This window comes from Apodemus sylvaticus, chromosome 9, assembly GCF_947179515.1.
Source record: "Apodemus sylvaticus chromosome 9, mApoSyl1.1, whole genome shotgun sequence".
In the NCBI taxonomy this organism is placed as follows: Eukaryota; Metazoa; Chordata; class Mammalia; order Rodentia; family Muridae; genus Apodemus; species Apodemus sylvaticus.
The window spans coordinates 86,621,962-86,634,085 of NC_067480.1; the positions used below are offsets into that span (position 1 = coordinate 86,621,962).

The 12,124-nt window shown below is 38.1% G+C and overlaps 1 pseudogene; it reads right to left on the reverse strand.

Moving 5' to 3' along the window:
* Positions 1–871: 871 nt before the first annotated feature.
* On the reverse strand, positions 872–11,216 carry LOC127692767 (dynactin subunit 5-like; annotated as a pseudogene).
* Positions 11,217–12,124: the final 908 nt, after the last annotated feature.

Consider the following 12,124-nt stretch of genomic DNA (forward strand, 5'->3'; position numbering starts at 1 on the left):
TTTCCAAAGTGGTTGCACCATCTTGCAATCCCACCAGCAGTGCAGGAGTGTTCCTCTTTCTCCACATCCTCGCCAACACCTGCTGTCTCCTGAGTTTTTGAACTTAGCCATTCTGACTGGTGTGAGGTGAAATCTCAGGGTTGTTTTTATTTGCATTTCCCTAATGATTAATGATGTTGAACATTTCTTAAGGTGTTTCTCAGCCCGCCGAAGTTCTTCATGTGAAAATTCTTTGTTTAGCTCTGTACCCCACTTTTTAATGGGGTTATTTGGTTCTCTGGGTTCTACCTTCTTGAGTTCTTTGTATATATTAGATATTAGCCCTCTGTCAGAATTAGGGTTGGTGAAGATCCTTTCCCAACTGTTGGTTGACGTTTTGTCCTTTTGACAGTGTTTTGCCTTACAGAAACTTTGTAGTTTTATGAGGTCCCATTTGTCAATTCTTGATCTTAGAGCATAAGCTATTGGTGTTCTATTCAGGAACTTTTCCCCTGTGCCCATGTCCTCAAGGGTCTTCCACAGTTTCTTTTCTATTAGTTTCAGTGTGTCAGGTTTTATGTGGAGGTCCTTGATCCATTTGGAGTTGAGCTTAGTACAAGGAGATAAGAATGGATCGATGCGCATTCTTCTGCATGCTGACCTCCAATTGAACCAGCACCATTTGTTGAAAAGACTATCTTTTTTCCACTGGATGCTTTCAGCTCCTTTGTCGAAGATCAAGTGACCTTAGGTGTGTTGGTTCATTTCTGGGTCTTCAATCCTATTCCATCGATCTGCTTGCCTGACATTGTACCAATTCCATGCAGTTTTTATCACTATTGCTCTGTAGTAAAGTTTAAAGTCTGGGATACAGAATCCCCCTGAAGAGACATTAGACTTGTGTTAGGGGCAGAAAAACTTCTGGTAGCAGCTTTTGGTGACTTCCATCATCAGTTCATGTGTGCACTCTGGGAGCCCCCCTGAGAAGAATCCTGAGCAGCTAGAAAAGACAGTGAATGGGGGGAACACAGTTTTTGGAGGTAACACTATTGTCAAGAATTATGCAGCAGTGTTTTAAGACACAACAGTGCCCAGTCACACAGTTCTTCCCAACGTGAGCGTCAGCATAAGAACCAATCTGCAGCATTGACCACACAGTCTTCCTCAATAAAGACATGATCCCCAATATGCAGAGGAAAGAATGCAACACCTTTGCTGACTTTTTTTTTTAACTTATGTATATTCTTTATTTGCACTTCAAATGTTGTCCTTTTTCCTGGTTCTCCCCTCTCCCAAAAATCCCACAAGCCATCTCCCCTTCCCCAATCAACCCACCCCTGCTTCCCTCTCCTGGTATTCCTCTACATTATGGTATCAAGTATGAGGGAAAGAGCATCCAGAGACTACCCTACCCTGGAATGCATTCTATATAGTTACAAAACCCAGGCACTATTGCTGGTTGACTGGAGCCAGATATAGCTATCACCTGGGAGGCTCTCCTAGTGCATGACAAATACAAAGGGGAGCACTCTCAACCAACCATTGAACTGAGCACAGGGTTCCCAATGGGAGAACTAGAGAAAGGACCCAAGTATCCGAAGGGGTTTGCAGTGTCATAGGAGGAACAACAATATGAGTAACCAAGTACTCCCAGAGCTCCCAGGGACAAAACCATCAACCAGAGAGTGCACATGGAGTTACTCATGGCCCCAGACACATCGGCAGCAGAGGATGATCTAGTTGGACACCAAATGGGGAAGAGGTCCTTGGTTCTGGAAATATTTGCTGTTTGAAAAGCTATGACACTACAGCTTTTCACAATACAGTGATGCCCAACTCTTATATTTGCCAGGTCTCCTTGGATGATACAGGCATTCATTATAGTGGTCTTGCCATTGAGAACGATGTTTTGGTTTCCACACAAAACAGACTGGTGACTAACTTTGTTCCCAGATGCTGGCTCGATGTACTTGGACTTGTATAGCAGCAAAACCAAACAGGAGCATAGTTGCCTCCTCTCTGAACCTCAGGAACATGTCAGTCACTTAGACTGAAGGTGCACTGCCTGATTTTTCATTGTGATTTACGACCACAATGTGAGTCAAAACATCCCCACAGAGATCTCTACTGTCTCTTTATCTTGGTCTTCCCTCATAGGCACTAGTCACTGCCTAGGATCTGGAAAAAATTCCAGGTCCATCTGGATCCTCATACACTCAGAGCCTATACATTTCAGAATGACAGCCTTAATGTTTTTCATGGGTGGGCTAGTAAAAAAAAGAATTGCGAGTAATGCTTCTCATCTCTGTACCACTTACAACTAACATTAGAGCCTCATGTTTAGGCAAAATGTGACCTCAGCTAATCATGGGCAGAAGAGGCATTCGAATTGAGTTTTCTAGGCGTCAGAGCCATGTGTTGCTCTTTACTACTTCTCTCTTGACCAGGTTCATTTTCTAGTTTGCTTGGGAGTTCTTCAGTTTCCCTGTGACTCTTGAGGCACTGTAATCTTAGCATTGTAAATACTGTCATCTTAACTTATCATGGAACTAGCTCTCACAATCTAGTCTTCCCTGTTTTCTTCATTTATTCACTTTACATCTGGCTCACTGTCCCCATCTTGGTCACGCCTTTCCATAGTCCTTTCCCTCTCTCCACTCCCCTTGTCCTCCTCTGGGCAGGTAGGGCTCCTCATGGTTATACCCTTCCCCACACCCTGGTACACCAAATCTCTGGAACACTAGACATTTCCTCTCCCAGTGAGGTCAGACAAGGCAGCCCAGCTATTAAAACCTGCCCCCAAGTACAGACAGCAGCTATCTTTTTCGATAGGCTGTCATATCAGTTCACTCCTGTTGCAGACTCCTATTCCTTTCTCTGTGCTTCTTAATGTCTCCTGCTTTCACTGGTTAGAGGGCAGGACTCGTGTAGTTTTGAAGCCAGAAGTTGTTCTGCATCATTGGCTATTGTTCTCAGCCGAGTTTTTTTGAGTGCAGAGTTTCTTTTGGGTTCTGCTTCTTTCTCATCAGAATATTTAACAGTGACATGGAATCGCACCCTTCAGTAATTTCCTAGCAACTGCTCCCTTTAAAGCAAGATCCATGGAGTGAATTCTCCTCTTGTCCACCCCTTTGGTCTAGCACTTCTGGTCACAGTTTTCTTTTCTCATTATAGTTGTATTAAGTAATAGTTGTGTATTTTATCTAGTTTTCTTATTCTACACTTAACTATCATGCACACTTGCTTTTCAATGCTTCTTGTGTTTTCATTACATGGATTTTTTTATTTGTTTGTTTCTTTTTTCTGATTTGTGATGATTTAGAAGAGTATTGCTTGCCTCTGTTCTACCATCTTTATCAGCAAATAATTTTGGAAAATAAGAATTACTTATCTCTGGTAATATTAGTGAGTCTGGATACTTCATAGATACATGATTCATTGTCATAATATGAAAGGTGCATGGGAAAATAAAACAGAATAAGACATTAATTATGTAGAGGGATGAAAATTTCTGATAGATGATTTTTTTCTTTGCAAAAAACAAATAAAATGTTTTCATTGAGCTAAGTAAAACTATTATTATTGGTTCATTTCAAAATACTATTATTGTGTTGGATTTTTCCTTGATTTAAAAGAAATTTGAAGATATTACATCAAGGTTCTAAATACTCCTCATTTATTGTTAACATATTCTGTTATATGTTCTCAGCTTAGCACATTTTGTCCTATTGACAGAGTATTTGTTTTGCATTTTTATGATATCCCATTTGTCAATTGTTGATCTCAGAATCTGAGCCACTGGTGTTCTGTTCAGGAAGTTGTTTCCTGTGTCAAAGAGTTCAAGTTCATTGCCCCACTTTCTGTTCTCTTAGTTTTATTGCATCTAGTTTTACATTGTAGTCTTTGATCTAGTTGGATTTAAATTTTTATGCAGGGTGATAAATATGGATCTATTTGCATTCTTCTACATGCAGACATCCAACCAGACCACCCTCATTTGTTGAAGACAATTTCTTTTTATTTTTCCATTGTATGGTTTGGGCCTCTTTGTCAAAAATCAAGTGTCCACAGGTGTGTGACTTTCATTGATGTGATCAATCTGTCTGTTTCTATACCAGTTCCATGCAATTTTAATTACTATTGCTCTGCAGTAAAGCTTGAAGTCAGGGATGCTGATGCTTCTATGCCATGGACCACCCCAGACAGATATGGTGGTCTCTGGGATGAGGGTCCTTGAAGACTAGATGGATAAGGACGCAGCAGGGACAAACAGAAACAAACACAGAGGCATTTTGCATCTGAGTGTATTTTTGCAGCTCTCAAGCAAGGATTTTTTATACATTAAAAAAAGCAAATATTACAACTCTAAGAAGATGTGTTCAGTGGAGCAATCATGAATACCATCATTATCATTTGGCACAGTAAGATACAAAAATCATCCAAGTGTTAAAACTCTGAAAAGGTGTATTCAGTGAATCATGAGTAGAAAAGGTAACATCATTGTTATTTGGCACAATAGAAATCATCCAAGTGTTACAACTCTGAAAGCATGTATTCAGTGGGGTAGTCATCCAAGGCTAGTGGCATATTTCCAAGAGCAGGTTAATAAATCTTGATGGTCAATTGTTTAGCATCTAGTACCTGATTTTTTTTATAAATCTTCAATGCATAAATTTAAACTATTGTAATTCTTTTTATTTAAGGCTTTCATTACCACATAGCAAAGCCCACATGTGATGACATACATGTAGCCATATGAAATTACTATTATGTAATTTTGTAAATTATTTATGAAGTAAACCACTGGTTTCCCTGGAGATAAGGTCATGGTTAGTGACTCCATCTCAAGGGATGGTTTCTTACCCGTTTTTCTTACTTAAGATCTTGGCCTAGGCTACCAGGAACACATTAAGTAAGAAAAGGATTAAAAGAAAATAAAACAGATAAATTGCCATGAGAACTATGGCTCAATATTTTGTTCTGGGTAAGCATTCCACAACTGGTTCCAGGAGGCCTCCTTCTTTTGAACTTTTCACCTCAGTATGTAAAACTTGTCACACAGATTCTGGGGTTGGTATGGTACCTCCAGAAGTTATTGTATTGTTCAGAATTATTTTAGCTATCCTGGCTTTTGTTTTTCCATATGAAGTTGGAAATTGCTCTTTCAAAGGCTGTAAAGAATTGTGTTGGAATTTTAAAGGGAAGTGCATTGAACCTGTTGCTACTGGTAAAATGGCCATTTTCAATATGTTATTCCTACCAATCCATAAGCATGGGAAATCTTTTGACCTTCTGATTTCTTCCTGACTGTCTTTTTTTAGAGAATTGAAAAACCATATAGGTTTTTCACTTGCTTGTTAGAGCTACACCAAGATATTCAATATTATTCTTGATGTGTTTACATAAAGATAAAGAGAAAGGTGGTTATGTTCTATGGAGGTGTAGTGAGTTATGGCAGAAACTGGTGCTTCCAAAGGCCCATGCTGAAACATCCCTTCCCCCTAAGAGAGCAGCCACACTATGGTATAGTACAGAATAGAGTTTATTCAGGGCATGGGGAGAGGAGCTAAAAGAATAGTAGAGGTAGAGAAAGGCAGAAAGAGAGGAGAAGAGTAGTAGAGTCCAGCCATAAGCAGGTGGAGAAAGAGAGGGGAAGGGAATGGGGAGAGAGGGAATGGGTAGGAACAAAGAGGGAGCAAGAAGGGAAGAACAAGAGGGCAAGAAAGCAAGAGAATGAGGAGGGGGCAAGCAGTCCCTTTTATACTGGGTCAGGTCTACATGACTGTTGCCAGGTAATTGTGGAGAGGAGCATACCTGGCTGTTGCCAGGAAACTGTTGTGTGGAGTTTAGACAGAATGCTAAAAATTGTGGCTATTGCAACAGCGTTGTTTCCTGATTTCTTTCTAGGCCCATTTATTGATTGTATAAAGGAGGGCTACTGATTTTTATTTATGTATTGAGTTAATTTTTTAACCATCCACTTTGCTGAGGATGTTTATCAGCTCTAGGAGTGTTGTGGCAGAAATTTTGGGGCCCCTATGTATACTATCATGTCATCCACAAATTGCAACACTTTGACTTCTTTCTTTCCAATTTATATCCCCTTGATTTCTTGTTCTAGTCTTCTAGCTAGAACTTCATGTACTACATCAGATAGATAGGGAGCTAGTGGGCAGTCTTGTTCCTGATTTTAGTGGAATTGCTTTAAGTTGTTCTCCCTTTAATTGGATGTTGGCTTTTGGCTTGCTGTACCCTGATTTTATTATGTTTAGGTAAGCAAAGAAAATAAATGTTTATGGGACACAGAGGTAGCCAACCTGCTGGTAGAAGAAATGCAAAAGGAGCTCTGACTGCCAAATCCATTAATAGAGGAAATTTGCCATGTGGGGTTACTCTACTTTCATTGTGCTCAGCTTGCATCCAGAAGGATACCTAAGCTAAAGAACGTGAGTAATGACCCTGTTGTGCACCCCAAAGACTTTGCACAAGTGCAGTCCTCTGTCCTCAGGGGGAAAATATAAGATCCAGTTTAAATTGTCTGAAATATTATTTTTTATTTTATTGTGTACATCTCTTAATTTGTTATTCTCTATGTACAGCTTTCATCTATACTAGACATGAATCCCGGTGGCAGAGTTAGGCTCATGCAGAAATAAATATACAAACATCTTATAAGTGTCATTTTGTGAATATTATTTTGAATAAATTTTTAATTTTTTTCAGTAAGAAAATGCTAATAAAAATAGTTAACCCTGCAAACTAAAGGTATGCTGTCTCATTTTGTTCATTCAAAATACTGAACATCTCTTTTTTATTTTATTTATTATTTTAGACATGAATTAAGGCTGAGTTTATTTCTTCTCAGATAAAATCATAGTTAATTGAATTACTAAACTAGGTTTTCCAAAGCAAATCTCTTCAGGGATCTTAGGCTGAGTATTTATTTAACTCCTTGTCCGCTAGCGAAATTTGCTCTCAGGAAGAGAAAAAAAAGGAGACTCTTTTAAAAAGAATTAGAATCTTTACTTTTAAAGGGGAAAACCTATCAAAATATAAGCCATCTTAATTTCTAAATTGCTCCCTTAGTTTCTAAGCTACTCTACTCTGCTGTCCTCCTAATTTTGCTCTTTCCTTCCAACTTCTTGTCTAACTCCTTTTGCTGCCATGTCACATTTCCTAGTCTTTTATAACTTTTGTAGGAGACTAGATCACATGGCATTACCAAGCTTTTTTTCTTAAACAAAAGTTCACTAAAAGTTCAAATATAAACTCAAGTTATAAATTCAATTATAGATTGAATAAGAAATTTACAATAGAGATGTTTACATGTATTTTCATTAAGACTAGTTGTCTAGCTAGACACTCATTATCTGTCATTAGCTCCACAGATTCATTGAGAGTCTAAAACTATCATTTTAGTGACTAAGTTAGCAGTTAAGTTTTGTGTAGATAAATCTAGTGAATATTTTATCTTCTGTGCTTAAGTCCATTTATGACCTTTGGTTAATTGTCTTACAACCTAAGAAATGTGTCTGCAAGTTGTAAATGCCTGCTTTGTATTCAGAAGCAATTCACTCCTGACAAGTGAAGACTGGCTGAGTTCTAATTGCAGTTTGCATATCAGATGGGGCTTTAATAGTAATTCTATTACAAAGGACTTAATAATTACTAGTATAATTTAGAATTCTTATAGAATTATTCATTAAAATTTAAGAAATCATCTATTTGACTATATAGCATCATTATAGGACAGTACATCTTCATTGATATGAGGAAACCCCCTAAAAGTGCTAATGTCTAGTGACTGTTACATACATTTAATAATAAGAGGAAAAGCGTATTTGTAGCAGGAATCTTTCCTAAAATGTAGTACCTTTTAGCCTTGACTGAAAAAGGGATCATTCATCATGATTTAAAATCCAAGGTTAAACCATCTCAGGAAGATCACCTGTTAGCTTTTAGCCTGTCAGATTATCAAACTTTAGGTCACATAATAAAGATATCAATAGTTCCAACATTATTCAAAGGTCCACATATCTTTTAAGAGACAAGAAAAATTCAAAGTTTTAAACTTTTGAAAAAAATTTATAACTGTCAAGTTCTTTCTCAATAAAATACTATTTACAAAAGACCCTTGTTCCAAAAAAGAAAAGAAAAAGAAAAGAAAGAAATAATAAAATAACAAGAAATCAAACCAAAGAAAGGCCAAATGCTGGAGAAAAATTCTTCCATTCCTTAACTCTGTGATTAATACCCAAGGTATATATGTTGCTAAGATCTGTATTATAGGAACTGTGAAGGGGCATAAGAATGGGAAGACCTTTGGTAAGGTAAGACTCTGATGAGTCTTAACTTACTCTAGACCCCTGAGTGAACAGTGTGGAGACAGGAATTGATGCAAAAGCAAGATTTTATTTAATCCAGCACTCTGCACATGGGGGATAATGACCACATAGAACCCATCCAGGGAGCCTATTTACAGTTCTCAGTGCCTCCACCATTAGACACAATGTGATTGGCAGAACAGTGTGACTTTCAAACTGATTGGTCTCTAGGGAATGAGGTAGGTGGTCAAAGGTTGTCTCTGGGAAGGTGGCCAGTTGGTCCCTCTTCCCTGTGGCCTAAGGAATGCAATTTATCCAGAGGGAAGGGGGGTCTGGTGGAATTTTTCCAAAGTTCCTGAGCTGACTCTTTCATTTCCTCTTTTCTTTGTGCATGCTTCAATTCTGAAGCAATTGCTGGTATTCTGATATCTCATACTCCTGGTCTTCTGTTTCTAGTTCTTTGTATCTCAGCTCTAAGATCATTAGCTGTACTGTACTTATGTATTTTTTTTAACAACAGTGACCATGCAGTCTAAAATGCAGAAGTCAAAAGTCAGCTACAGTTGAAGAACAATTACGGGTCCTAACAGGATTAACAACCCCAAATGGTCTATATTAAAGCCACACTCTTCAGCTAAGGCAGCACATAGCCCTCCTATTCTGCAGTACTACTTCTGATAATGAAGTCAGTGATTCTTGAAGGTGACTGATGGAAGTTTGTATTTTCTCTAGATCTAAATCAATGACTGCCCTCAGACTGTCAAAATTTTCCCCTTGTAAGATCAACAGCAAGTCCTGGATACCCTAACACACCAAGAAAGCAAGATTTGGATTTAACATCACAGGTCATGATGCTGATGAAGGGCATCATAGAGGGCTTCAAGAAGGACATAAATAACTCCCTTAAAGAAGTACAGGAGAGCAGAAGTAAAGAGGGAGAAACCCTTGAAGAACTAAGGGAAAAGACAACAAAACTGGTGAAGGAATTAAACAAAGCCATCCAGGATCTGAAGAAGGATGTAGAAACAATAATGAAATCACAAAGGGATACAACTCAGGATATAGAAAACCTAGGAAAGAAGTCAGGGGTCATGGATCCAAGCATCAACAACAGAATACAAGAGATAGAAGAGAGAATTTCTGATGCAGAAGATACCATAGAATGCATTGATATAGTAGTCAAAGAAAATGAAAAATGAAAAAAGCTCCTGACCCAAAATATCCATGAAATCCAGGACAAAATGAGAAGACAAAACCTAAGGATTATAGGCATAGAAGAGAGTGAAGATTTCCAACTTAAATGGATAGTAAATGTCTTCAACAAAATTATAGAAGAAAACTTCCCTAACTTAAATGAAGAGATGCCCATGAACATACAAGAACCCTACAGAACTCCAAATAGATTTGACCAGAAAACAAATTCATCCTGTCACATAATAATTAAAACACCAAATGTACTAAACAAAGAAAGAATATTAAAAACAGTAAGGGAAAAAAGTCAAGTAACATATAAAGGTAGATCTATCAGAATTACACTGGATTTCTCATCTGAGACTATGAAAGCCAGAAGGGTCTGGGCAGATGTCATGCAGACCCTAAGGGAACACAAATACCAACCCAAACTGCTATATTCAGCAAATCTCTCAATTACCATAAATGGAGAAACCAAGGTTTTTCATGACAAAAACAAATTTACACAGTATCTTTCCACAAATCCAGCCCTTCAAAGGAAAACGAATGGAAAACACCAACAAATGGAGGGAAACTATACACAAGATAAAGCAAGAAAATAATCTTTCAACAAAGCCAAAAGAAGATAACCACACAAACATAAATATTACATCAAAAACAGCAGGAAGCAACAATCACTATTCCTTAATATGTCTTAACATCAATGGAGTCAATTCTTCAATAAAGAAGCATAGACTAACAGACTAGATTTATAAACAAGACCCAACATTTTCCTGCATACAGGAAACATATCTCAGTGTCAAAGACAAACACTACCTAAGAGTAAAAGGCTGGAAAACAGTTTTACAAGCAAATGGTCCCAGGAAAGAAGCTAGAGTAACCATTCTAATATCAGCTAAAATAGACTTTCAACCAAAAGTCATCAAAAAAGATACAGAAGGCCACTTTATACTCATCAAAGGAAAAATCTACCAGGAAGAACTCTCAATTTTGATCATCTATGTCCCAAATACAAGGGAACCTGCATTCGTAAAGGAAACCTTACTAAAGCACACATTGCACCCCACACAATAATTGTGGGGCATGTAAACAGCCCACTCTCTGAGATGGACAGATCAGTGAAACACAAACTAAACAGAGTCACAGAGAAACTAACAGAAGTTTTGGACCAAATGGATTTAATAGATATCTATAGAACATTTCATCCTAAATCAACAGAATATACCTTCTTCTTAACACCTCATGGTACCTTCTCCAAAATTGACCATAAATCTGTTGAGGTCACAAAATAGACCTCAACAGATATAAGATGATCGAACTAATCCCATGCTTCCTATCAAATCACTATGGAATAAGGGTGATCTTCAACAGCAACAAAACCAACAAAAAGCCCACATACACATGGAAGCTGAACAATTCTCTACTCAATGATACCTTGGTCAAGGAAGAAATAAAGAAAGAAATCAAAAGACTTTTTAGAATTTAATGAAAATGAAGGCACAACATACCCAAATTTATGGGATACAATAAAAGCATTGCTAAGAGGAAAACTCATAGCTCTGAGTGCCTACAAAAGGAAACTGGAGTCATTTGTCATGCTAATTGTGCCTTGGGTATTCAGAGCTTCTGGGCTAATTAATATCCACTTATCAGAGATTGCATTCCATGTGTGTTCTTTTGTGATTGGGTTACCTCACTTAGGATGATATTTTCTAGTTCCATCCATTTGCCTAAAAAAAAATTCATGAATTCATTGTTTTTAATTGCTGAGTAGTATTCCATTGTGTAAATATACCACATTTTCTGTATCCATTCCTCCCTTGAGGGACATCTGGGTATTTTCCAGCTTCTGGCTATTATAAATAAGGCTGCTCTGAACATAATGGAGCATGTGTATTTATTGCATGCCAGGGAATCCTCTGGGTATATGCCCAGGAGATGTATAGCAGGGTCTTCTGGAAGTGTCATGTCCTGTTTTCTGAGGAACTGCCAGACTGATTTCCATAGTGGTTGTACCATCTTACAATCCCACCAGCAGTGGGAGTGTTCCTCTTTCTCCACATCCTCACCAACACCTGCTGACTCCTGAGTTTTTAACCTTAGCCATTCTGACTGGTGTGAGGTGAAATCTCAGGGTTGTTTTGATTTGCATTTCCCTAATGACTAATGGTGTTGAGTATTTTTTAAGGTGCTTCTCGGCCATCCGAATTTCTTCAGGTGAAAATTCTTTGTTTAGATCTGGAGGGCCCTGATCCTGGAAAGGCTTGATCTAGCATTGTAGGGGAGTACCAGGACAGAGAAAAAGGAGGGAGGTGATTGGAGAATGGGTGGAGAGAAGGCTTATGGGACATATAGGGAACTGGGAAAGGGGACATCATTTGGAATGTAAACCAAGAATATAGAAAATAAAAAAGTAAAACTAACAGACAAACAAAAATACAAAAAAAAATGAATTCAGAGATCTGCTTGTCCTAGTAAGTACAGACAATAAGACAACTGGGTGGGATACCACTCTGATATTACCATTCCTACCACACTGGGACCTTGTACTCAGGAATCTGCCTGCCTTTATGATAGGCTGGATTTTGAGTGCAGCTGCCTTTGTCTTTTAAGGTCCAGAAAGCCCCTCA